Source organism: Oncorhynchus gorbuscha, unplaced genomic scaffold, assembly GCF_021184085.1.
Source record: "Oncorhynchus gorbuscha isolate QuinsamMale2020 ecotype Even-year unplaced genomic scaffold, OgorEven_v1.0 Un_scaffold_1439, whole genome shotgun sequence".
In the NCBI taxonomy this organism is placed as follows: Eukaryota; Metazoa; Chordata; class Actinopteri; order Salmoniformes; family Salmonidae; genus Oncorhynchus; species Oncorhynchus gorbuscha.
Genome location: NW_025746218.1, coordinates 66,082 through 80,088, shown reverse-complemented (window position 1 = coordinate 80,088; position 14,007 = coordinate 66,082). Strand labels below are relative to the sequence as shown.

The following is a 14,007-nucleotide window of genomic DNA, read 5'->3' as shown; positions in this document are numbered from 1 at the left end:
TTGGTGTTTATGGTCAGGTACAGTCGTGTAACGATTGTGCTTTTTTCGCAAATGCGCTTTTGTTAAACCATCACCCTGCATTGCATTTCAACATCAATGCAACGCAGGACACTCTAGGTAAACTAGTAATATGAGAGGTGATTGTACCATTCCCTTAAGGAAAAGCACGTTTAGTCAATCTGCTTTCTCTGCGAGAGCTTCCCATATCTGGAATACACTGCCATCAGACACACATACAGTGGGGCAAAAAAGTATCTAGTCAGCCACCAATTGTGCAAGTTCTCCCACTTAAAAAGATGAGAGAGAGGCCTGTAATTTTCATCATAGGTACACTTCAACTATGACAGACAAAATGAGAAAAAAAATATCCAGAAAATCACATTGTAGGATTTTTAATGAATTTATTTGCAAAATATGGTGGAAAATAAGTATTTGGTCAATAACAAAAGTTTCTCAATACTTTTATATACCCTTTGTTGGCAATGACATAGGTCAAACGTTTTCTGTAAGTCTTCACAAGGTTTTCACACACTGTTGGTATTTTGGCCCATTCCTCCATGCAGATCTCCTCTAGAGCAGTGATGTTTTGGGGCTGTTGCTGGGCAACACAGACTTTCAACTCCCTCCAAAGATGTTCTATGGGGTTGAGCTCTGGAGACTGGCTAGCCCACTCCAGGACCTTGAAATGCTTCTTACGAAGCCACTCCTTCGTTGCCTCCTTCGTGTGTTTGGGATCATTTGGGATCATTGTCATGCTGAAAGACACAGCCACATTTCATCTTCATTGCTAATGGAAGGAGGTTATAATTAAAATCTCACGATACATGGCCCCATTCATTCTTTCCTTTACACGGATCAGTCGTCCTGGACCCTTTGCAGAAAAACAGCCCCAAAGCATGATGTTTCCACCCCCATGCATCACAGTAGGTATGGTGTTATTTGGATGCAACTCAGCATTCTTTGTCCTCCAAACACTAAGAGTTGATTTTTTTTTTAACCAAAAAGTTATATTTTGGTTTCATCTGACCATATTGCATTCTCCCAATCTTCTTCTGGATCATCCAAATGCTCTCTAGCAAACTTCAGACGGGCCTGGCTTAAGCAGGGGGACACGTCTGGCACTGCAGGATTTGAGTCCCTGGCGGCGTAGTGTGTTACTGATGGTAGGCTTTGTTACTGTGGTCCCAGCTCTCTGCAGGTCATTCACTAGGTCCCCCCCCGTGTGTTTCTGGGATTTTTGCTCACCGTTCTTGTGATCATTTGACCCCACGGGGTGAGATCTTGCGTGGAGCCCCAGATCGAGGGAGATTATCAGTGGTCTTGTATGTCTTCCATTTCCTAATAATTGCTCCCACAGTTGATTTCTTCAAACCAAGCTGCTTACCTATTGCAGATTCAGTCTTCCCAGCCTGGTGCAGGTCTATAATTTTGTTTCTGGTGTTCTTTGACAGCTCTTTGGTCTTGGCCATAGTGGAGTTTGGAGTGTGACTGTTTGAGGTTGTGGACAGGTGTCTTTTATACTGATAACAAGTTCAAACAGGTGCCATTAATACAGGTAACGAGTGGAGGACAGAGGAGCCTCAACCTCTTGGAACTCTAGGGGCAGTATTTTCATTTTTGGAAGAAAAAAAACGTTCCCGTTTTATACAGGATATTTTGTCAGGAATAGATGCTAGAATATGCATATAATTGACAGCTTTCAATAGAAAACACTAACGTTTCCAAAAACTGTAAAGATATTGTCTGTGAGTATAACAGAACTGATGTTACAAGCAAAAGCCTGAGAAAAATCCAATCTGGAAGTGCCCCAGGTTTTGAAAGCGCTGCGTTCCAATGACTCCCTTTTGGCTGTGAATGTACCATCAACGAGCTTACGCTTTCTACGTATTCCCCAATGTGTCTACAGCATTGTGATGTAGTTTTACGCAATTCTGTTGAAGAATAGCCGTAGGCGAGCACATTGCATAAGTGGTCACATGGTGGCTCCGAGAGATTCTCGCGTAAAGTACAGAGGTAGCCATTACTCCAATTGGTCCTAGAGAAAAATGAATTGTCCCGACATATATATTATCGAATAGATATTAGAAAAACACCTTGAGGATGGATTCTAAACAACATTTGCCATGTTTCTGTCGATATTATGGAGCTAATTTGGGGGGAAAAATTGCCCCTGTGGTGACCGCAATTTCAGGGCAATTCCTCAGCCAAATGTGACGAAGAAACGGCGCTGTTTCTCCTACAAAAATAATATTTGGGGAAAAATCAACTTTGGCTATCTACCTGGGAGTCTCGTGAGTGAAAACATCCGAAGTTCATCAAAGGTAAACTATTTAATTTGATTGCATTTCTGATTTCCGCGACAAGGTTGCCTGCTGCTAGCAAGGCATAATGCTATGCTAGGCTATTATAAACTTACACAAATGCTTGTCTAGCGTTGGCTGTAAAGCATATTTTGAAAATCTGAGATGACTGAGTGATTAACAAAAGACTAAGCTGTGTCTCAATATATTTCATTTGTGATTTTCATGAATATGAATATTTTTCTCCCCCCACTGTACCTGCACCACCTATCACACTTTTTGAACTCAACTCAATATTCTAGTGGTATTTATGTATTCATTTGTGATGCTATCCTTGATATGATCCTGTAATTGTCACATGCTAGACATGCACATATGTGTGCCCATGCATCTATCAATCCAATGTTATCATGATTTGTTATCAGGGATATTATACTTTAGTAATCCACAATGACCTGATGATGTAAAAGTCTAATAATTACATTGTCTTCCATATTCCTACAGATACCTTGTAACTGGCGATTCCTTCAAAATGATTGCTTACAGTTACTGTGCATGGTTGGGTGACCAGGGCCATCTGGGACTGCCTCCTGGAGGAATTCAGGTGTGTGAAGACTACCTGTGTTCTGCATAACTTCATGAGGATGGACACGAGGACCAGGAGGGGATCTGCAGCTCTCTGCTGTCTGCCAGAGGAGAAGTCTGCTGTTCTGCATAACTTCATGAGGATGGACACGAGGACCAGGAGAGGATCTGCAGCTCTCCGCTGTGTGTCAGAGGAGAAGTCTGCTGTTCTGCATAACTTCATGAGGATGGACACAAGGACCAGGAGGGGATCTGCAGCTCTCCGCTGTCTGTCAGAGGAGAAGTCTGCTGTTCTGCATAACTTCATGAGGATGGACACGAGGACCAGGAGGGGATCTGCAGCTCTCCGCTGTCTGCCAGAGGAGAAGTCTGCTGTTCTGCAGGATGTTTCAAAGATGGGGTCCAACAACGCAGCAAGAGAGGCAATCCATGTGCAGGAGATCTGCACCTCCTACTTAGACGAGGTTGCTGTTCCCTGGCAACACCATAGACTACACTATGCACAACCACAGGCTCTTTAAGAGCCATTCACATTGAAAAATTAATATTCTTAAATTTCCTTGTTTATGTCAACTGCAGTTATTAAAATCCCAGTTTCTCTCCCTTTGGTTTCTACTTATCAGGTAAGGGTGTGATGTCTGTACAAAAACAGGCTATTTTAAATCTCCCATATTGAAAACATTTAGAACAATTAGACACCCTATAACCCACACACTCATGTATAAATCTGATTGATGGATTGTGTTGTGCAGTAAGCAGGCTCAGGTGTATAACTGTGGCTCCTTCCACCTTCAAAGAATGGGCAAGAGGGCCGACTCATGGAGAATGGGCAAGAGGGCCGACTCATGGAGAATGGGCAAGAGGGCCGACTCATGGAGAATGGGCAAGAGGGCCGACTCATGGAGAATGGGCAAGAGGGCCGACTCATGGAGAATGGGCAAGAGGGCCGACTCATGGAGAATGGGCAAGAGGGCCGACTCATGGAGAATGGGCAAGAGGGCCGACTCATGGAGAATGAATGGAGCAATGGGCAGGGCCGACTCATGGAGAATGGGCAAGAGGGCCGACTCATGGAGAATGGGCAAGAGGGCCGACTCATGGAGAATGGGCAAGAGGGCCGACTCATGGAGAATGGGCAAGAGGGCCGACTCATGGAGAATGGGCAAGAGGGCCGACTCATGGAGAATGGGCAAGAGGGCCGACTCATGGAGAATGGGCAAGAGGGCCGACTCATGGAGAATGGGCAAGAGGGCCGACTCATGGAGAATGGGCAAGAGGGCCGACCATGGAGAATGGGCAAGAGGGCCGGCCATGGAGAATGGGACGACACTTCATTATTTCTATAACTACTCTGCATTGTTTGTCCATTCTTGTTTTTCAGCATAAAGTGCTCTGCAGACACTTTGCCTTTGTCTTTTACACCTCTCTCACTGCCCCCTCTTTCCTCCACTGTTTTATAATGCACAACAGATGTGCATTGAAGTACAGGTTGAACTTGTATTTATAATGCTTGTATTTATAACACTTGGATAATTAACTTCCTTCAATAAAGCGTTTCATTCTCTCCTGGTTGAAATTAAGTCTCATTTAATGAAGTAGTACTCCTATCCTGTTATCAGATCAATGCAGATGAAGGGCATTTGATATGGAGATGAACCGGTTTTAGAGTATTTACATGATGTATAGGAAGTGTTGGGTACTGTTTAAAAATATATTTCTGTATATTTGAATTACAAATCCGTCTTTAATTAGTTAAATCCTATTTCTAGTCTATTAGTTACAATGTGTAACCATTGACGTCCCAGGACCAGGATTGGTAAACACAGCTGAAGTGTATAATTGCAATACATACACAGCATCACCACATAACAGACACGGCATCATACAAAGACTGGAATGTGATACTCCTGGTATTGGATATGACTGAAGAATAATCTCAAAGACATTATACCTGAACTGCACCTCTATCTGCCAAGGTAGAGAACATGATCAGTGAATATATTCAATGTACAGGCTACAATGTGGGGATCTCATGCATGTTAATAGCTACATGTATATAGGACTTGCATCCTTGGCACAAAGTTATATTTATATTCTACTCAATCCATAGGCTTCATTAATGTCATTCAGACTGTTTTGAAGTTGATACAACTGGCTATGATAGCTGAGGTTCATAGCTAGGTTCTGCACTAATATGTTGCCCAAATGATTGGGTCCATACACAGATTGGCTAGATAACGTAAACTCACCCCATTCCGTACAAATGTGCACAACCGCAACATTCAAACGAGGCTACAAAGAAAACTGTAGCGACTGTGTTGACGTCAAAATCGGGGGTGTGAACTATGTTTCTATTCAAGCGTTGATCTACATGGTAATGGCTCTATAGTATTGGAGAAAAGTTTAATAAACTGACCCTCTGTTACATCTTGACGTGTCGTAACGTACAGCACGCATAAAGCATCTTTCTGTCATACAATCTCTCCCCACCAGGTGTAGCACTTCTCTTATCCTTTAAAAACAAGAAATGGACAGTGACGGGGGTAAGGGGGGATACCTAGTCATTTTTTGCATCATCATTGCATGCGATGATCGTTCTCAAAGCCGCTGTTTACTTCTAAGATCACTTTAGCACCGCCCTAAAAACCCAATTTAAAATTCAACACAAACCTTCAAATAGGTACAGTGGGGCAAAAAAGTATTTAGTCAGCCCCCAATTGTGCAAGTTCTCCCACTTAAAAAGATGAGAGGCCTGTAATTTTCATCATAGTTACGCAAAAATCCCAGAACCACGCGGGGGGACCTAGTGAATGACCTGCAGAGAGCTGGGACCAAAGTAACAAAGCCTACCATCAGTAACACACTACGCCGCCAGGGACTCAAATCCTGCAGTGCAAGACGTGTCCCCCTGCTTAAGCCAGTACATGTCCAGGCCTGTCTGAAGTTTGCTAGAGAGCATTTGGATGATCCAGAAGAAGATTGGGAGAATGTCATATGGTCAGATGAAACCAAAATATAACTTTTTGGTAAAAACTCAACTCGTCATGTTTGGAGGACAAAGAATGCTGAGTTGCATCCAAAGAACACCATACCTACTGTGATGCATGGGGGTGGAAACATCATGCTTTGGGGCTGTTTTTCTGCAAAGGGACCAGGACGACTGATCCGTGTAAAGGAAAGAATGAATGGGGCCATGTATCGTGATATTTTAATTATAACCTCCTTCCATCAGCAATGGCATTGAAGATGAAATGTGGCTGTGTCTTTCAGCATGACAATGATCCCAAACACACCACCCGGGCAACGAAGGAGTGGCTTCGTAAGAAGCATGTCAAGGTCCTAGAGTGGCCTTGCCAGTCTCCAGATCACAACCCCATAGAAAATCTTTGGAGGGAGTTAAAAGTCTGTGTTGCCCAGCAACAACCCCAAAACGTCACTGCTCTAGAGGAGATCTGCATAGAGGAATGGGCCAAAATACCAGCAACAGTGTGTGAAAACCTTGTGAAGACTTACAGAAAACGTTTGACCTCTGTTATATACCCTTGTTGGCAATGACAACGTATTGAGACACTTTTTTGTGCAAATAAATTCATTAAAAATCCTACAATGTGATTTTCTGGATTTTTTTTTCTAATTTTGTCTGTCATAGTTGAAGTGTACCTATGATGAAAATTACAGGCCTCTTTCATCTTTTTAAGTGGGAGAACTTGCACAATTGGTGGCTGGCAATACTTTTTTTGCCCCACTGTATGTAATGACAGATTATATGAACTCTTTATAGTGTTTTATTTACAACATTTCTCCTTCTCACTATCACACATTAGTTTCGATTCCCCACCCACCATTTAAAAAAAGACCCGACGGGGCTCATTGCCTGCTTGAATTATGCAGAAACGGGCAGCGTTTAGGTCATGTAATTGATTCTGTTGGAAAGGGAGAAATCGTGCTTTACAATGATATTGGCATTACAGTTGATCTGGAAGTATTATGTTTTTGGGGCGCTAAAATAAGGGCAATTGTACGGACCATGGCGATGTACGAGTTTACGTTAGCTAGCTACACATCCATAGGCATACAGATAATTTTTATCCTCCACTTCACAATAAGCAAGAACATAGCTAGCTATGCTATTTCATCTATCTGCATTGCATGGCAAATATCAGCAAGGCAAGATTACAAAATTGTACATTCAATTTGCAGTAAATGCTTCAGCTAGATAGATTCTTTACATCCACTGTTTTAACAAGACGAGAGTCTGGTTTCCTGGTTGTTTCAGGAGTCCATAAAACAGTAAACAACCAGAATTACAATTTCATACTCCTGTCACAACACCCATAAAGCTGTCAGCTAGCTTGCTAAATCTCGATTTTCGAAAATTAACTATGATTTTAAAAAACATGCATAATCGTGTCTCTACATTATCTAAAATATTCCTATCAACTGTATATTTGTTTTGCATGATTCGTTATATATAAGCACTTACATTTGCTTCCATTCTAGTAAGTCTACAGCCTTGGGTCTCATAGCGTCAAATTCATCATGGGAACTACTCTATATGATTGGTCATCGCCCAGTGGTCGCCACTGGTGATTTGCATGAAGTTGGGAAAAGTTTATATTTTTCACCGCTTCCCACGCCACCTCTTCGCACCGCCAAAAGATCCCCAGCTTTCTCCACTTCTCACCGCTTTCCTTCCATTGAAATGAATGAGAAGCGGTGTTTAACCGCGTGGCAACCTGTGTTAGTGTATCATGCCCATGTGCCCGTATATCACTAGCGCGTGCAGTAGCCTCTGCAGAGCAGCAGCCTCCCCCAGGTCCTAGTGCCCGTTTCTAAAATGTAAAAAAAAAAAGATATCACAGAGAAAATATATTGACAGATAAATGTATTTATTTAGGGGGACTAATGAATATTTTAGGCCTAGCGACGTCCCTGCAATACTCTGTGTAGTTAATAGACTACAGTACCCTACAATATACAATACTCTGTCTAATTTATAAACTACAGTACCCTACAGTATACAATACTCTGTATATTTAATAAACTACCGTACTCAACAGTATATAATACTCTGTATATTTAATAAACCACAGTACCCTACGGTATACAATACTCTGTTTATTTTATAAACTACAGTACCCTACGGTATACAATACTCTGTGTATTTAATAAACTACAGTACCCTACAGTAAACAGTACTCAGTGTATTTCTGTCTCTGCAGGAGTTGATGTTGGACAGCGCCAAAACAATAAACCCCCATCTGTTTGAGAAACTAGAAGATCTTCAGAAAAGGTTCACATGGTCAATCACTTTGAAGATATAAATGTTTTTCGTAGCCTTTATCCCTCTACGAGGACCGTCCCCAGGATACAGTGGTTGTTAGACTACTCAGGCCAGGTAGCTCTCGCTGGCTCTCAGGCCTGGTGGAGCAACGACGTGAGAATGGTATTTCAGAGGCTGGAGGACGGGTTTGAGTCGGTGCACAAAGACTACAAGAAGAAACGGGTGACGTGTGGCTCCATGTAGGATCCTTTTGATTAAGATCCAATATTGTAAACACAAAACATTTTTTGTTCGAGCTCAACAAAGAATGTACAGCTGCATTAACCATTTTTAATTGCTGTCAAATTTGAAATGATGGAAGTTGTAGGCCTCAATCTTCCTCTGCTAGAAGACACAGTAGTTATCATACCTTTCCATCCCATTATTACCTCCCAGAGGTATTATATTCTCCATCAGTCTATGCACCTGTAGTGGGGGTGGGGACAGGGACAGGTGGAGGTGTTGAATGTAGCTGTCAGTCAGAAACATGGACACCTGCTCTGTTATCTCCTTTCATAGAGAGCTGCTGAACTGACCAAGTCTGAGCCCCAAATACCACTCTGTTCACTATGGCTATAGGGCCTCATATGGCTTGGATAGTAGTGCACTAGTGTACACAGGGAATCGGGTGTGATTTGGGACTGTAGAGTGTGTCTGTAGAGCCGTGTTGGGAGGCTGAGGGAGGCTCACAGAGGGTTGTTCTATATCAGTGTTGTCACTGTTGTCAGCAGTATGTGGTTAAGGTTAGCACGTCCTTGGCCGTGATGGGCTGTTTGAATAATCTCCCCCTTCTGCATCCCAAATGGCAACCTATTTACTGTATAGTGCACTACTTTTTACCAGGGCTTCCATAAGGCTCTTGTCTAAAGTAGATCACTATAGGGGATAGTGTGCCATTTGAGAAGCAGCCCCTGCTCCTCTTCAACCTACAGACCCACTGCTGATTAGATCTCCTGACATACTAGACTGGTGATGAATGCAAGCTGCTGTCCCCTGGTGTTTTACACCAGTTGGTCAAATTTTAGTTTGTTTACTTTACTTGTGGGGACTTCTGATTCCCCACAAGTACAGTTAACACACACACACACAGACTCACACACAGAGTTATCTCCAGGTAAATTCTTCAGCCATTCCTGAACCTTCTACCAAAAACAAGTTACATATGGACTGTATCAAAATAAATGATCTAATGATTATGTCTCTTCGCAGCAAACTTGCAGAGCTGAGATGGTTGTATTCCCCATATATATATATATATATATATATTCTATTGTTGAATCCAGCTGTCACGTTCTGACCTTTATTTCCTTTGTTTTGTCTTTATTTAGTATGGTCAGGGTGTGAGTTGGGGTGGGCAGTCTGTGTGTTTTTCTATGTTGGGGTTCTGAGTTCAGCCTAGTATGGTTCTCAATCAGAGGCAGGTGTCGTTAGTTTTCTCTGATTAAGAATCATACTTAGGTAGCCTGGGTTCCACTTTTGAGTTGTGGGTGTTTGTTTCTGTGTGAGTGTTTTGTTGCCACACGGTACTGTTTCGGTTTTGTTCACGTTTATTGTTTTGTATTGTTCAGTTTATGTCTTTGAATAAACATTATGGACACTTACCACGCTGCGCATTGGTCCTCCGATCCTTCTCGCTTCTCCTCTTCAGAAGAGGAGGAGGAATGCCGTTACACCTGCTTTGTTTTGTGTATCAGTTCATAAACCATGTGCCATTGAATTGGTACATTAAAAATCTCCTCAAATATTTTGCAGTCTATATGGCACAGCTGTACATTTTTTGGTCCTTAAATGAAATGGGTATACTTTTTTATTCATCATAAATTTTCTTTAAAAAATGTTAGTCTTTAATCCAGGGCCAAATAGGGCCAATGCAGGGCCAACAGACAAGTCCCTTACTTTCTCCCCCTTCCGCTTACCTCTTCCATTTTTGTGATAATGCTGCAATTAGATGTAATTTTGAATAAAGTAGACATTTCCATATATTTTAGCTGCATGTGTGACATAAATCCACCAGTCCTATTTATGATATAATTTACAAAGATTATACCATAAACAAAAAAAAATGTTGTCCAAAAATATTGTATTTTTTAAAATCAATTAGTATATTTGAGTTTAACCATAATATTTTTTTGTAATATATGTTCTGTCCTTTCTGGTGGATTAAACTGAAATTGCAACCAACTCTCTATTTCTTGTTTTTAAAACACAGATGTTCTGGAGATTGTTTCCTTTTCAAATAACTGGAAGTGAGCGGTTGTAGTCTGAATAAACAGGAAAAGGACATTCTTGAACATGGGGTGAGACATTCTTACTAATCTGCTAGAGAGCCAGTTTGGATTTAAGTATAACTTTTGTATGACTGAAGCCTTTAGTGAGAGGTCTAATGCTTTAATATTGAATCATTTCTGCCCTCCGAACTCATAATCATTATATAAATAGGCCTGTTTCATTTTGTCAGGCTTTTCCGTTCCAAATCAAATGGAATATGTTTTTACAGGTGACCAACGGGCAGGCTTTCTACTGGCTGTCTCAGCTGAGGCATCGCTGGGACGAGCAGCAGAGACACTGCCTGGCTAACATCTAGGATGTTCACTTCTTCTACTCCTACCAATACCTGGGGAACACCCCTCGTCTGGTCATCACCCCCTCATTGGCCGGTCAGTACCTCAACCTAACCCTATGTTCATGTCCAGTTCAACCCTAGCCTCAACCACAGCCCTAATCCTCAACCCTAAATCTAACCCAGTCAAGTCATCAGTCCCCTCACAGACTGGTCCATAACTGCCCCCCTAAATCTGTACTGTCATCTCTCAGCTTATTTTGTTCATCTTGTCATTAGGTTTATTTCATGTTTACAACTGTGTTGCTATCAATGCTGATTAGAATACCAAATATTATCTCATTGTACTTTTATTTTGTGTCCTAAATAATATAATTATTCAGTAGTCAGGAATAGAGAGCTGTGATTAATGACCACTTTGTTGTTCTCAGTGTGTGATGTTGTTGTTGTTGTTGTTGTTGTGGTGGTGGTGGTGGTCATGTGTAGGTGCTACCTCACTCCGACCCAGTCTCTCCACCTGACTAAGAGTGGGACCACCAAGGACCTGGGAGGGGCCCTGGGCATCATGGTGTACGTCTTCAACTGCTCTGAACAGATGGACCTCAAGATTAGAACAAGGCCACATTTGTTCCTATTTTTTGTTTTCTTGTCTTGGCTTGTTTTTCAGTTGGAATATCACCAGTCACCACCTCCACAATATAGTGTTTTCATAATCATTGATGTTCAGTAGTTCTCCCTCTGCACTTTAATAGTTCCTTGTGCATGTTGTATAGCACCCAGGCGGTGTTAGTAATGTCATCCCCTGTCATGTCCAGCCTATAGGGAACATCTTTAAGGGCCTAGACTGGAGGGTCTACTTGATGAATTCAACTGTATCTCTGTGGAGGGCCTGTCAGTGGTAGCTGTGTAGGTCAAAACCATTCAGACTGCCATCCGCAACAATGGGAAGTGGTGGGGACTGTTTTTATCCTGTGAACACAGGGTTATGTTCAACAGGGAGAATATGTTTTCAAATGGGGAGGTACAAGCCAAACGTTTTCCTTTTATTTGTTGCAAAACATTTTGATACGGTTTACCCTATTGAACATGACCCTGGTTCTTTGATTTGGACACAACACTACAAATCTGGATTGATTGTTGATGTTAATGTTTCTTAACCTTCTGTGTACAACACCAAGAGTAATTCCAAGCAACATCTGTTGCATGGAAATACTGTTTTCTGATTCAGATCACAACCAGAATACCCTGTTATATATAACTTATATAACAACTGATATAGTAGGGATCTTCATCACCATGAACCCAGGCTATGCAGGCAGGATGGAGCTACCATTCTCTCACCGTATTATCCTCTCTTCAGGTAGAGCTAGCTCCATTTGGTGAGGCAGGTAGCATAGTGGTTAGAACGTTGGACCAGTAACCGAAAGGTGGCTAGATCAAATCCCCGAGCTGACAAGGTAAAAATCTGTCATTCTTCCCCTGAACAAGGCAGTTAACCCACTGTTCCTATGCTGTCATTGTAAATAATAATTTGTTCTAAAATGACTTGCCTAGTTAAATAAAATGAAAATTCTCTCACCATATTATCCTCTCTTCAGAGAGCTAGCTCCATTATCTCACCATATTATCCTCTCTTCAGAGAGTTAGCTCCATTATCTCACCATATTATCCTCTCTTCAGAGAGCTAGCTCCATTATCTCACCATATTATCCTCTCTTCAAAGAGCTAGCTCCATTATCTCACCATATTATCCTCTCTTCAGAGAGCTAGCTCCATTATCTCACCATATTATCCTCTCTTCAGAGAGCTAGCTCCATTATCTCACCATATTATCCTCTCTTCAGAGAGCTAGCTCCATTATCTCACCATATTATCCTCTCTTCAGAGCTAGCTCCATTATCTCACCATATTATCCTCTCTTCAGAGCTAGCTCCATTATCTCACCATATTATCCTCTCGTCAGAGAGCTAGCTCCATTATCTCACCATATTATCCTCTCTTCAGAGAGCTAGCTCCATTATCTCACCATATTATCCTCTCTTCAGAGAGCTAGCTCTTTTATCTCACCATATTATCCTCTCTTCAGAGAGCTAGCTCCTTTATCTCACCATATTATCCTCTCTTCAGAGAGCTAGCTCTATTATCTCACCATATTATCCTCTCTTCAGAGAGCTAGCTCCATTCTCTCACCATATTATCCTCTCTTCAGAGAGATAGCTCCATTATCTCACCATATTATCCTCTCTTCAGAGAGCTAGCTCCATTATCTCACCATATTATCCTCTCTTCTGAGAGCTAGCTCTATTCTCTCACCATATTATCCTCTCTTCAGAGAGCTGATCTCCATTCTCTCACCATATTATCCTCTCTTCAGAGAGCTAGCTCCATTTCTCTCCATATTATCCTCTCTTCAGAGAGCTAGCTCCATCCATTGGTGATTATCTCACCATATTATCCTCTCTTCAGAGAGCTAGCTCCATTCTCTCACCATATTATCCTCTCTTCAGAGCTGCTCCATTATCTCACCATATTATCCTCTCTTCAGAGAGCTAGCTCCTTTATCTCACCATATTATGGTGGTCCTCTCGTCAGAGAGCTAGTTCAGACCACGTGTCATGGTGGTGACTGACATTGAGCTGATCTGTGATCTGTGTGTGTTCAGACCATGTGTCATGGTGGTGACTGACATTGAGCTGATCTGTGATCTGTGTGTGTTCAGACCATGTGTTATGGCGGTGACTGACATTGAGTTGTTCTGTGATCTGTGTGTCTCCAGACCACGTGTCATGGTGGTGACTGACATTGAGCTGATCTGTGTGTCTCCAGACCACGTGTTATGGCGGTGACTGACATTCCGCTGATCTGTGAGATCATGCTGTTGGCTGAAGGCTTCCTCAGTGCCAAGCTACTGGCCAAGAAGTTGATTACCCTGTACACACTCTGCAAGGAGCTGCTCTCCAAAAGGGTAAAACACCATAATGCATTATACGGACACACAAATTCAGCTGAATTTGTAATTCAGCATTAAGGAGATTACTTATTGTGGGACGCTTGTGGAAGGCTACCCGAAACATTTGACCCAAGTTAAACAATTTAAAGGCAATGCTACCAAATACTAATTGAGTGTATGTAAACTTCTGACCCACTGTGAATGTGAGGAAAGTAATAAAAACTGAAATAAATCATTCTCTCTACTATTATTTTGACATTTCACATTCTTAAAATAAGGTGGTGATCCT

At 41.9% G+C, this 14,007-nt stretch overlaps 1 pseudogene; it reads left to right on the top strand.

The window, feature by feature from the left end:
- The first annotated feature begins 8,328 nt into the window (after positions 1 to 8,328).
- Positions 8,329 to 13,564, top strand: LOC124022816 (annotated as a pseudogene).
- The last annotated feature ends 443 nt before the right edge of the window (positions 13,565 to 14,007 follow it).